This window comes from Bos grunniens, chromosome 9 (assembly GCF_055505025.1).
Source record: "Bos grunniens cultivar Pamir isolate PY7600 chromosome 9, Bosgru_T2T1.0, whole genome shotgun sequence".
In the NCBI taxonomy this organism is placed as follows: domain Eukaryota; kingdom Metazoa; phylum Chordata; class Mammalia; order Artiodactyla; family Bovidae; genus Bos; species Bos grunniens.
Genome location: NC_141173.1, coordinates 2,870,085 through 2,883,930, shown reverse-complemented (window position 1 = coordinate 2,883,930; position 13,846 = coordinate 2,870,085). Strand labels below are relative to the sequence as shown.

The window sequence follows — 13,846 nt, the reverse complement described above, 5'->3', positions numbered from 1 at the left end:
TCGCATCAGGTGGCCAAAGTATTGGCGTTTCAGCTTCAACATCAGTCCTTCCAGTGAACACCCAGGACTGATCTCCTTTAGGATGGACTGATTGGAACTCCTTGCAGTCCAAGGGACTCTCAAGAGTCTTCTCCAATATCACACTTCAAAGTATCAATTCTTTGGTGCTCAGCTTTCTTTATAGTCCAACATTCACATCCATACATGACGACTGGAAAAACCATAGCCTTGACTACATGAACATTTGTAGGCAAAGTACTATCTCTGCTTTTTAATATGCTGTCTAGGTTGGTCATAACTTTCCTTCCAAGGAGTAAGTGTCTTTTAATTTCATGGTTGCAGTCACCATCTGCAGTGATTTTGGAGCTCCAAAAAATAAAGTCTGACACTGTCCACTGTTTCCCCGTCTATTTCCCATGAAGTGATGGGACCAGATGCTATGATCTTCGTTTTCTGAATGGTGAGTTTTAAGCCAAATTTTTCACTCTCCTCTTTCATTTTCATCAAGAGGCTCTTTAGTTCTTCTATCACTTTCTGCCATAAGGGTGGTGTCATCTGCATATCTGAGGTTATTGATATTTCTCCCAGCAATCTTGATTCCAGCTTGTGCTTCTTCAAGCCTAGCATTTCTCATGATGTACTCTGCATGTAAGTTATATATATATATATATATATATATATATATATATATATATATATATATATATAAATATAAATATATAAAGTTCTAGTAGGTCTTTGGTAAGCATTTCCTGCATCTTCTCCATTTTTGCCTCCATTATTTTCCTGAGAAAAAGGATCTTGCTCTGGTGGGCAGGGCCTTGCTCAGTAAAGCTTTAATTCAATTATCTGTTGATGGGTGGGGCTGCACTCCCTCCCTCACAGTTGTTTAGCCTGAAGCAATGCAGCCCTGGGGTTTACAGGCTCTCTGGCAGGGTTAATGGTGACCTCCAAGAGGTTTACAGCAAGGGGGAACTTGCAGTGCCCCGTCCCTGTGGTAAGCCGCTGATGACATATGCCTCCACAGAAGGCCCTCCAACACTAGCAGGTATTTTTGTTTCAGTCTCCTGTGGAGTCACTGCACTTCTGTCTGTGTCTTGGTGAATGCAAAATTTTGTTTGTGGCCTCCGAGGCTGGAGTCTCTATTTTCCCCAGTCCTCAGGAAGTTCTATAATCAAATCCTGCTGGCTCTCAAGGCCAAATTCTGTGGGAATTCATAGTCCCTTTGCCGGATCTTCAGGGTGGGAAGCCTGGAGTTCACAACCTTCACAACAGTGAGAGAACTTCTTTGGGATTATTGTTCTCCAGTGAGTGGGCCACCCACCAGGCAGATACGGGGCTTGATTTTATGGAGATTGCACCTCACCTACCATTTCGTTGTAGATTCTTCTTTGTCTTTGGATGTGGGTTATCTTTTTTAGGTGGGTTCCAATGTCCTCCTGTCAATGGTTGTTCAACAACTAGCTACAATTTTGGTGCTTTCAAAGAAGGAGATGAATACACACCCTTCTATCAAGAGACTTTTTAAGATTTTGATTTGCCTTGCATTTTGATGAAACACGTTTCTTCATTAGTGTACCAATATGTTATAGTAACAAACATCAAAACTCAGTGGGCTCAGCTAGTCTAGACTTTGTTCAGTTGGGCTTTTTTCCTAGCTGTGAATTGAGTTCATCTGTTTTTCATTATTTTTATTTCATCAAGCACCTGAGGTATCTTGCTCTTATGGAGAAAGAAGTGCCAGAGGCCAAAACAAATCGGATAATATTTCAAGTTCTGCTCACATAATTTGCACTACTATACCCCAGTGACATCAAGTCCTATGGCTAAAATGAACATCAATTAGACAGCAAAACATGCTCCTCTTGTGGAAGAAAATAGGCATGGATATTTGCTAAATGATAATCTAACATACCATCCTTGGGTTTTATGATACTATACAGGCTTGTTTTGTTGCCCTGTGATCCATTTTGCAGATAAACTGTTTTTTGTTTTTTGTTTTTTTTTTTTTTTTTACTTATTCCACAACATCTATGCCTCATATTTGTTCCAATAGACAGAAATCTGTGCCTGCTCCACTAGCAGGTCATTGTTTCAGTCTCTTCAGATTTGAAGAGATCTTGAGCTAAAATGCTGTTGAATTCAACTCATGGAAATTTTGTAAACAAAAATAGGCCTTACCGAAACTATTTTCCCCATTTGTATTGTTCTAAAATATGCATAACATAAAAAATAGTATCTTAATTATTAAGTGTATTTTTTTAGTTCAGTGATATTTGGTGGTTGTTTAGTTGCTAACTCATGTCCAACTCTTGCAACCCCATGGACTGTAGCCTGCCAGGCTCCTCTGTTCATGGGATTCTCTAGGCAAGAATACTGGAATGGGTTGCCATTTCATTCTCCAGGAGATCTTCCTGACCCATGAATCAAACCTGGGTCTCCTGCATTGCAGGCAGATTCTTTACCAACTGAGCTACAACAGAAGCCTCAACTGAGCTACCTCAGTGGTATTTAGTAGATTCTTATTGTTGTGAAAACCATTGCCAGCATCCATTTCCAGAACTCTTTTCATCTTGCAAAACTGAACCTCTGTACTGATTACACAATAGCTTCCCATTCATCTCTTCCCCTAGCCCTTAGTAATCATCATTTTACTTTCTGGTTTCAGGAACCTGTCTACTCTAGATACCTCAAATAACTGTGATCATACAATATCTTTCCTTTTGTGACTGACATTTTATTTAGCATAATTTACCCAAGGTTTTTCCATATTAAGGCATATGTCAGAGCTGTCTTCCTTTTTAAGGCTGAATAATATTCCAATATATGTATATACCATATTCAGGTCATCTAGTCATCAGTCTAGATGACCTGAATATGCCTATATGAAGGTCAGGAAGCAACAGTTAGAACTGGACATGGAAAAACAGAATGATTCCAAATAGGAAAAGGAGTACGTCAAGGCTGTATGTTGTCACCCTGCTTATTTAACTTCTATGCAGAGTGCATCATGAGAAACACTGGGCTGGAAGAAGCACAAGCTGGAATCAAGATTGCCGGGAGAAATATCAATAACCTAAGATATGCACATGACACCACCCTTATGGCAGAAAGTGAAGAGGAACTAAAAAGCCTCTTGATGAAAGTGAAAGAGGAGAGTGAAAAAGTTGGCTTAAAATTCAACATTCAGAAAACGAAGATCATGGCATCTGGTCCCATCACTTCATGGGAAATAGATGGGGAAACAGTGGAAACAGTGTCAGACTTTATTTTTTGGAGCTCCAAAATCACTGCAGATGGTGACTGCAACCATGAAATTAAAAGACGTTTACTCCTTGGAAGAAAAGTTATGACCACCCTAGATAGCATATTGAAAAGCAGAGGCATTACTTTGCCAGCAAAGGTCCGTCCAGTCAAGGCTATGTTTTTTCCAGTGGTCATGTATGGATGTGAGAGTTGGACTGTGAAGAAAGCTGAGTGCCGAAGAACTGATGCTTTTGAACTGTGGTGTTGGAGAAGACTCTTGAGAGTCCCTTGGACTGCAAGGAGATCCAACCAGTCCATTCTGAAGGAAATCAGCCCTGGGATTTCTTTGGAAGGAATGATGCTAAAGCTGAAACTCCAGTACTTTGGCCACCTCATGCGAAGAGTTGACTCATTGGAAAAGACTCTGATGCTGTGAGGATTCGGGGCAGGAGGAGAAGGGGACGACAGAAGATAAGATGGCTGGATGGCAGCACTGACTCGATGGACGTGAGACTGAGTGAACTCCGGGAGTTGGTGATGGACAGGGAGGCCTGGAGTGTTGCGATTCATGGAGTTGCAAAGAGTCAGACACAACTGAGCGACTGAACTGAATTGAGTCATCAGTCAATGGACACTTGGTTTGCTTCTACACTTTTTTGTTTATGAATAATTATATCAATACTATGAGCATTCATATAAAAATATCTGTTTGAGATCTTGCTGTCCATTATTTTGACTATATACTCTGAAGTGTAATTGATGAATTTTATGGTAGCTTTATTTTTAATTATGTGAGGAAATGTTATACTCTTTTCCACATGGTAAGTCATTTCAGTCCTGGCTGACCCTTTGTGATTCCATGGACTGTAACCTCACAGGCTCCTCTGTTCACGGGATTCTGTAGACAAGAATACTGGAGTGGGTTTCCATTTCCTTCTCCAGTGACTGCTTATTTACATTTTCATAGATATCTTTCCATTTATGTCTCTAATTGCTTTCAGAAATGTTTTTAAGTTTTCTTTGTACAATATTTTACCTCATTATTAATAGCTATATTAATTTGTATATTAATTTCATTTATTTTGTAAATTTTTTTCTTATTTTACCTTTTTTTTTTTATTGCAAAGAAATACAACTGATTTTGTGTATTAATTTTGTATCCTGCTGCTGCTGCTAAGTCACTTCAGTCATGTCTGACACTGTGTGACCCCATAGACAGCAGCCCACCAGGATCCCCATCCCTGGGATTATCCAGGCAGGAACACTGGAGTGGGTTGCCATTTCCTTCTCCAATGCATTAAAGTGAAAAGTAAAAGTGAAGTCGCTCAGTTGTGTCCGACTCTTAGCGACCCCATGGACTGCAGCCTACCAGGCTCCTCCGTGCATGGGATTTTCCAGGCAAGAGTCCTGGAGCGGGGTGCCATTGCCTTCTCCATTGTATCCTGATACTTTACTGCATTTATTAATTTCAGCAGTTTTTTAAATGGAATCTTTGGTATACATGTTTTCCCCATCTTGAACCCTGTGGCGGATTCATGTTGATGTATGACAAAACCAATACAATATTGTAAAGTAATTAACCTTTAATTAAAATAAATAAGTTTATATTTAAAAAATAAAGTAAAAAAATAAATGGAATCTTTGGAATTTCTACACATAAGATCATATTATCTATGAACAAAGATTACTTCTTCCTTTCCAGTTTGGATGGCTTTAATTTCTATTTTTTCTTGTTTATCTGCTCTGGCTAGGACTTCCAACACTATGTTGAATAGAAGTGAAAAATAGACATCTTGCTTTGCTCTTAATTCAGAGGAAAACTTCAGTCCTTCACTTAGTATAATGTACATCATGAGCTTTCCATAGTCAGCTATTATGTAGAGATAATTTCTGTTCCTAGTTGGTTGAGACCTTTTATTATGAAACTATGTTGATTTTTTTTCAAATGCTTTCCTGTTTCAATTGAGATAATCCTGTGTGTTTTATTTTGTATTTTAATACACTGGGTCACACTAATGAATTATTGCATGTTGAACCATCTTTACATTCCAAGAATACATTTCACATGATTATGACATATAATAATTTTAGTATGTTCCTGAAGTTGGTTTGTTACTGTTCTGTTGAGGATGTTGCATAAATATTCAGATGGGGTATCCACCTATAGTTCTCTTTTCCTGAAGTGTGTTTGCCTGGCTTTGGTTTCAAGGTAATTTCAGAGCACAGAATTACGGAATTCTTCATTTGTTTTTGGTAAAATTGTTTGTGATAGATTGGTTAGAAATTTCTCTAAATATTTTTAGAGTTAATTGGTGGAATCATCAAAACTAGGGCTTTTCTTTTTTAGGGGATTTTTAAAGTTACTGATTCAATATACTTACTATAGGTCTAGTCATATTTTCTGTGTCTTCATGGTTTAGTCTTAGTATGTTTTGTGTTTCCAGAAATTTGTCCATTATATCTAAGTTATCCAATTTGTTGGTATACAATTGATCACAGTAGTCTATTACCAGTTCAGTTCAGTCACTCAGTCACGTCTGACTCTTTGCGACCCTATGGACTGCAGCATGCCAGGCCTCCCTGTCCATCACCAACTGTTGGAATTTACTCAAACTCATGTCCATTGAGTCAGTGATGCCATCCAACCATCTCATCCTCTGTTCTCCCATTCTCTTCCTGCCTTCAATCTTTCCCAGCATCTTGTTCTTTTCTAATGAGTCAGCTCTTCACATCAGGTGGCCAAAGTATTGGAGTTTCAGCTTCAGCACCAGTCCTTCCAATGAACACCCAGGACTGATCTCCTTTCAGAGGGACAGGTTGGATCTCCTTGAGGGCCAAGGGATGCTCGAGTCTTCTCCAACACCACAGTTCAAAAGCATCAATTCTTTGGTGCTCAGATTTCTTCACAGTCCAACTCTCACATCCATACATGACCACTGGAAAAACTATAGCTTTGACTAGATGGACCTTTGCTGGCAAAGTAATGTATCTGCTTTCCAATATGCTGTCCAGGTTGGTCATAACTTTCCTTCCAAGGAATATATGTCTTTTGATTTCATAGCTGCAATCACCATCTGCAGTGATTTTGGAGCCCCCAAAAATAAAGTCTGTCACTGTTTCCACTGCTTCCCCATCTATTTGCCATGAAGTGATGGGACCAGGTGCCATGATATTAGTTTTCTGAATGTTGAATTTTAAGCCAAATTTTTCACTCTCCTCTTTTATTTTCATCAAGAGGGTTTTACTTCTTCACTTTCTGCCATAAGGGTGGTGTCAGCTGCATATCTGAGGTTCTTGATTTTCACCTGGCAATCTTGATTCCAGTTGTGCTTCATCCATGATGTACTCTGCATATAAATTAAATAAGCAGAGTGGCAATATGCAGCCTTGACATACTCCTCTTCCTATTTGGAATCAGTCTATTGTTCCATGTCCAGTTTTAACTGTTGCTTCCTGACCTGCATACAGAGTTCTCAAGATGCAGGTCAAGTGGTCTGATATTCCCATCTCTTTCAGAATTTTCCAGTTTATTGTGATCCACACAGTCAAAGGCTTTGGCATAGTCAATAAAGTAGAAGTTTTTCTGGAACTCTTTTGCTTTTTTGATGATCCAACAGATGTTGGCAATTTGATCTCTGGTTCCTCTGCCTGTTCTAAATCCAACTTTAATATCTAGAAGTTCACAGTTCATGTACTGTTGAAGCCTGGCTTGGATAATTTTGAGTATTTCTTTACTAGTGGTGTGAGATGATTTCAATCGTGCAGTAATTTGAGTATTATTTGGCATTGCCTATTATATTGTTTGGTCTATTATAATCCTTTTTATTTCATAGGTTTGATAATAAAGTTCTCATTTTTATTTCTAATTTTAGTTATTTGAGTCTATTTTTCTTAGTCCAGCTAGCTAGAGGTTTGTCAATCACTGCTAGATTTGGATTTGGTTTATTTTAACTTTCTAGTTCTTGAAGTTGTAAAGTGCACTTGCAATTTCTTCTTTAGTCCACTGGCTGCTTAAGAGTGTGTTCTTTAATCTCTATAACTGTCTGCATTTTCCAATTTTCCTTCTCTTACTGATTTTTACCTTCATGTCATTGTCCTCAGATAAGATACTTTGTATAGCATTTATGTTTAAATCTATTGACTTTTAATTTGTCTTAAAATATATGGCCTGTCTTGAAGAATGACCCATGTGTTCTTGAGAAGAATGTGTACCCTGTTGTGGTTGGGTAAAATGATAAACATATGTCTGTTAGATATAGTTGCTTATTTTTGCTGTTCAACCTCACTCACTCTGTCATTAAACTGATACCTTCATCTTTGCTTACAAGAATACTGAGGTTTCCTTTTCCACCCCAATAAATACTTATGTAATTGAGAACTCTAACACATTTAGAAAGGGAGCAGGTATCACCAATATAAATAATAAGTGACAAGTTTGCAGTTTAATGATAGGCTGATGAAAGAAATTTGAGATGCATGAGAAAAATCATAATCTGCTGGATGGCCTATGGTTTCTATGTATGCAAATAAGTGAAACAAATTTAAAATCTAATAAACGTTTAAGTGCCAGAATTTTGTGCTTTTAATAAAATGGTAAAACTGGGAGTAATAGTATCCATAAAACGTATAACTATGCAGTGAAAAAATATGTGTGTCGTTAAGAACAAATTCAGTATTTCTTGTATGTATTCAATATGAAAGACCTAGTCTTCTAAGCTGCATATAAATACTTTGATTAAAAACAAGACTCAAGTTATTTTTTTAATTATTCAATTAAGAATTAAACAAACAAAACTCAAAATATATATTTATTATTATATTTTTAATCTCCTTAGATGCTCAAATTACCACACAATTGCATTCATCTCACACACTAGTAAAGTAATGCTCAAAATTCTCCAAGCCAGGCTTCAGCAATATGTGAACCGTGAACTTCCTGATGTTCAAGCTGGTTTTAGAAAAGGCAGAGGAACCCCAGATCAAATGACAACATCTGCTGGATCATGGAAAAAGCAAGAGAGTTCCAGAAAAACATCTATTTCTACTTCATTGACTATGCCAAGCCTTTGACTGTGTGGATCACAATAAACTGTGGAAAATTCTGAAAGAGATGGGAATACCAGACCATCTGACCTGCCTCTTGAGAAATTTGTATGCAGGTCAGGAAGCAACAGTTAGAACCGCACATGGAACAACAGACTGGTTCCAAATAGGGAAAGGAGTATGTCAAGGCTGTATTCACCCTGCTTATTTAACTTATATGCAGAGTACATCATGAGAAATGTTGGGCTGGAAGAAGCACAAACTGGAATCAAGATTGCCAGGAGAAATATCAATAACCTCAGATATGCAGGTGACACCACCCATATGTCAGAAAGTGAAGAGGAACTAAAAAGCCTCTTGATGCAGGTGAAAGAGGAGAGTGAAAAAGTTGGCTTAAAACTCAACATTCAGAAAACGAAGATCATGGCATCTGGACCCATCACTTCATGCGAAATAGATGGGAAAACAGTGGAAACAGTGTCAGACTTTATTTTTGGGGCTCCAAAATCACTGCAGATGGTGACTGCAGCCATGAAATTAAAAGACGCTTACTCCTCGAAAGAAAAGTTATGACCACCCTAGATAGCATATTCTAAAGCAGAGACATTACTTTGCCAACAAAGGTCCGTCTAGTCCAGGCTATGGTTTTTCCAGTGGTCATGTATGGATGTGAGAGTTGGACTGTGAAGAAAACTGAGCACCAAAGAATTGATGCTTTTGAACTGTGGTATTGGAGAAGACTCTTGAGAGTCCCTTGGACTGCAAGGAGATCCAACCAGTCCATTCTAAAGGAGATCAGCCCTGGGATTTCTTTGGAAGGAATGATACTGAAGCTGAAACTCCAGTACTTTGGCCACCTCATGTGAAGAGCTGACTCATTGGAAAAGACTCTGATGCTGGGAGGGATTGAGGGCAGGAGAAGAAGGGGACGACAGAGGATGAGATGGCTAGATGGTATCACTGACTCGATGGGCGTGAGTCTGAGTGAACTCCAGGAGTTGGTGATGGACAGGGAGGCCTGTTGTGCTGCGATTCATGGGGTTGCAAAGAGTCAGACACAACTGAGCGACTGAACTGAACTGAATCTCCTTAACCCTTTGGAGAGAATTTAAGTAACATCATGCATCCCATCTATTTGTCTTTACTTGCCTTTGGGTGACAGATTCCATTGCTTTTGCTGGAAAATAAGATTAGTGTAGTGCAAATTATGCATGCTCAGTTGTATTTTTCCTCTGTTAGAGCTTCTCTACGTTCACGCTATTCATTGTTTATGCAATATTTCCTTTGTAAAGCTGTTTTGAAAGCCTGAAATGGAACATGATGATTCTCTGGAACCCTTTCTTATAGATCTTGCTTTTCCTTCTAGTGGGATTCTATTTTAAATATTAATGTATTTCTGCTGAGTTATCTTCCACAGCCTTCTTTAAATTTCAATACATCATCATCACTCATGTGAAACAAACATTTACTTGACTGAACAGAATCACAGAAAAATAATGTTGCTGTGATTGAATTAATCAGGGCTGTATTTTTCATTTATCATAGAATAAAGTGTCCTTCCCAGGGCATGTCCAACCTGTATCTGTTTTTCCCCTAGTTCAGCATTTTCGTACAAATATAGCATGGCTGAACTTAAAATAGTTGTATAATATCTATCTATAATTAGGTATAAGTCAAAAGCATGTATAGTTAAAAAAGTTACACAGACCATGTTTGCATATTTGAAAGATTAGGGAGTGTTATTTGATTCAATAAATATTTATGAACTCTAATACTAGGGACTATGTGAAATACTAGGAATTCAAGGAATTAAAAATGTGAAATACTTGGAATTCAATTATTTTCTATTCTCTCCATAGGCTTATTCATAAGGAATCAGATAAATTGTTAGTAGACGTTCATCACACATCAAAGCCACCAAATAATTTGTAAATCATTAAATTTGCCTGGTAAAGGATGGGAAAAATTGATTTAGGGTGAGGTTCAAAAAAAAGGGTGAGATTTGAATTGTGCCCTAGAATATTAGTTGTATTTTGTCTGGCAGAGAAAAAGATGGAAAGTAACTTATAAAGAAGGAGTAGAATGAGAGAAAGTCTTGAAAATTGCCAAGTCAAAATATACATTAAAAATGTAAGATGCACACCAAAACTGTAACATGAAGTATTGATGTCAAATGGAATTTGTTGAAATGGTTCGGTTTACATTACATCATGATACAGGAATTAAATTTTATAGGCATTAGAGAGTATTATAGGCATTGGAGAATCGATTCAACCGTATAAACAAGGTGGCATCATGATTAATTTCATGTTTTATTTCCTCATATTGTTTTAATCACTTCCTTATTTTCTCTTTAATTTTTTTATTCCTCCCCAGAGGAAAAAGATATGAAGTAAAATCTGGTGTCTGTTAACAATGATGGGGCCAGAAAAGAGTTCAGAGAAAGTGTAAAAACACCATTCAGTCCACATAAAGAGATAATATCAAAGACACCACTTGTTAAAATGTGATTACAGTCAATTTTTAAAGGCAATATTTGAATTTGAAAATTAAGGTACTTGTTGGTAGGTAAAATCTAATATGCTGCTAAGATATCAAACTGCAGATATAGAACTGGTAACTGAAAACCCACTTCTGTATTCTGGGGAGTGGAGTCCTAGGCAAAGATGCACCCTTTAAACTTTCCTTCCTAGAGCTAACAAAGAATAATTTGAGAACAAATTATATTTCAGGACAAAAATATAAAGAAAGAAGACACGCAAAAAGAAAATTTGGCAAATATAGTCAGTATTCTACCACAGTAAGAGTCTGTGAAAAGAAAAAAGAGAAATAGGAAAACCTAAGAGAGTATTTTGTAGAAAAAGTTAATGGGAGAAAGCCTTAAGAAGCAAAGATGGTTATGAGAAAATGCTTTTCAAAGATGAGAAAATGTTAATAAGGTTGCAGTTGAAGTGTGTTGTTAATGAGATGTAGCTTTAGTGGACTGGTGAAGGTAAAATTCAGATTGAATGGAAACAAAATATAATGGCATGTGTGTGGACAATCAAGGGCTGGAAGTGATGGTGAGCAGTGTCAATGGTAAGGAGAAGCTCTCTTCCAGATTCCTAAGTGTCCATTGTATAAAGTGGTCATTTCCCCAGTTTAATAGTGGAAAGGAACAGCTAATGTCAAAATTCAAGTAAGAACATTTGGATTGACAAGGAGAAGACATGTAAAACTCTTAAAATATATTTTTTTAAACCCTCAGAATATAAATCAATGAGTAGTATAATATCAAAAAGGGAAACTTTTTTAACAAGTAAAATCTTATATATTTTTATCATTCTGATCACTTATATGAGAAATTCCTCACGTAACATTAATATTGAAATTATTTATTTTTTTCAAATTGGGATAAAGAAACATAAAAATCATTATAATTTAGAGTTACTTTTACAAATGTATTTGTCACAAGGAATGAGTCAGATTTAATATTATATTGATAAAAAGGGCAAGAACATGAGAATGCTTTGATTCTTTTTTCAAATTCATTTTTTTTTTCTCTAGGAAGATAAGAGAACAGAATCTATAATGATTCATACTGTTATTTCTCTGAGTGAGTCAGAAATAAATAAGCCAATGAAATATAAAGCTGTGGGGATTGGACCCTCTTCTGATGAATGAGACAGAGTAGGGCTGATGGAAAATTGTAGGGAAACAACAAGATGCCTGATGGCTTCTCCTTGGTGTGTGGGTTGCACAGGATTAATAAGAGGACAACACTTGATTACCCAGCTCTATCACAGTGACATTCCATTTAGATATAAGCCACTGTAGAAGAGGCCTTAATGTCAGTAAAATCCTAGTCTAACAGGGAACTGACTAATAGTAACTCACTTATTGTAAGCCATTTTAGAAAGAATCTTAACTGTGCAATTTTCTCATGTGGGACCACAAAAATGAGAGAGAAGTAGCTTATCAAGCTATTATAGTCTCCTACATTCTTTATTTTTTTAATTTATTTTTTAATTGAAGGATAATTGCTTCAATTTTGTTGTTTTCTGCCAAACATCAACATGAATCTTATTATGTCTAATAAATATATTATTTTTTTTTTAATTTTTGGTTTGGTGGGTTTTACTCTATTTCATTTTGGTTATATGTCAGTGTTAATATTATTAATTTTGTCAGCTTATTTGGGTGTACTAAAAAAGATTTTGTGATAAATTGTTTTCTCAATAATTTATCAAAGAAAATGTGAAGCAACTCTTTAAAATATTTCTACTTAAAAGCATTTTATTGTGTATAATATTTGTGTTCATTTCAATTTAACTTTTGTAAAATGGCCTCATGTCTTAAGTGTTTGTCAGAAGATATAACAATAAGATTTATATGTTAAATTTATTGTGACTGTTTCTAACATATAGTTAAATAATTTGTAGTTTCCCCATTAATTATTAATGTTTTGTGCTATCATATGAAGTTTCAAAGGAAATCTGATTTTAAGATATAAACTATGTTTCACTGAAGAATAGGATTTTATGTCTTTAATTTTTTTTATAACCACATAGACTTCAGTGGTTTAAAGTGATATATGAGGGGGAGGAGCTAAGATGGCGAAGGAATAGGATGGGGAGAACACTTTCTTCCCCACAAATTCATCAAAAGAACATTTAAATGCCGAGTATTCCATGAAACAACTTCTGAATGCCGGCAGAGGACATCAGACACCCAGAAAAGAAACCCATTGTCTTTGGAAGGAGGTAGGAAAAAATATAAAAGACAAAAAAAGAGACAAAAGAGGGAGGGATGGAGCTCCATCCCAGGAAGGGAGTCTTTTTTTTTTTTTTTTTTAAGAGATGGGGTGTCGCTATGTTGCCCAGGCTGGAGTACAGTGGCTATTCACAGGCGCGATCCCACTACTGATCAGCACAGGAGTTTTGACCTGCTCCGTTTCTGACCTGGGCCGGTTCACCCCTCCTTAGGCAACCTGGTGGTCCCCCGCTCCCGGGAGGTCACCATATTGATGCCGAACTTAGTGCAGGCACCTGATCGGCATAGCGCACTGCAGCCCAGAACTCCTGAGCTCAAGCGATCCTCCAGTCTCAGCCTCCCGAGTAGCTGGGACTACAGGCGCGTGCCACTGTGCCTGGCTGGAAGGGAGTCTTAAAAAGAGAGAAGTTTCCAAACACCAGGAAACATTCTCACTGCCGAGTCTGTGCCAAGCCTTGGAAGCACAGAGGGCAACATGACAGGGAGGAAAAATAAATAAATAATTAAAACCCACAGATTATGAGCCCTACGGTAACTCCCCCAGCGGAGAAGCAGCGCAGACACCTGCATCCGCCATTAGCAAGCGGGGGCTGGGCAGGGAGGCGTGGCGTGGGCTGCATCGCTTAGAGTTAAGGATCTGGCCTGAATACCCCAAGCCCTTCCTGAGCAAAATAATTTGGGCTAGCAAACCAGACTGTGGGATATCTACCACGCGAAAAGCCAGCCCTAACCTAAGACACCAGCAGGCCCACGCACGAAACCAAGGACTGTACAGAGATAGCCGGCTGCAGACCGTCCCCCTCCA

The 13,846-nt window shown here is 37.6% G+C and overlaps 1 non-coding gene across 1 annotated transcript; it reads right to left on the bottom strand.

Moving 5' to 3' along the window:
- Positions 1-13,122: 13,122 nt before the first annotated feature.
- Positions 13,123-13,422, bottom strand: LOC147365538 (signal recognition particle RNA). Its single transcript, XR_015133539.1, has one exon.
- Positions 13,423-13,846: the final 424 nt, after the last annotated feature.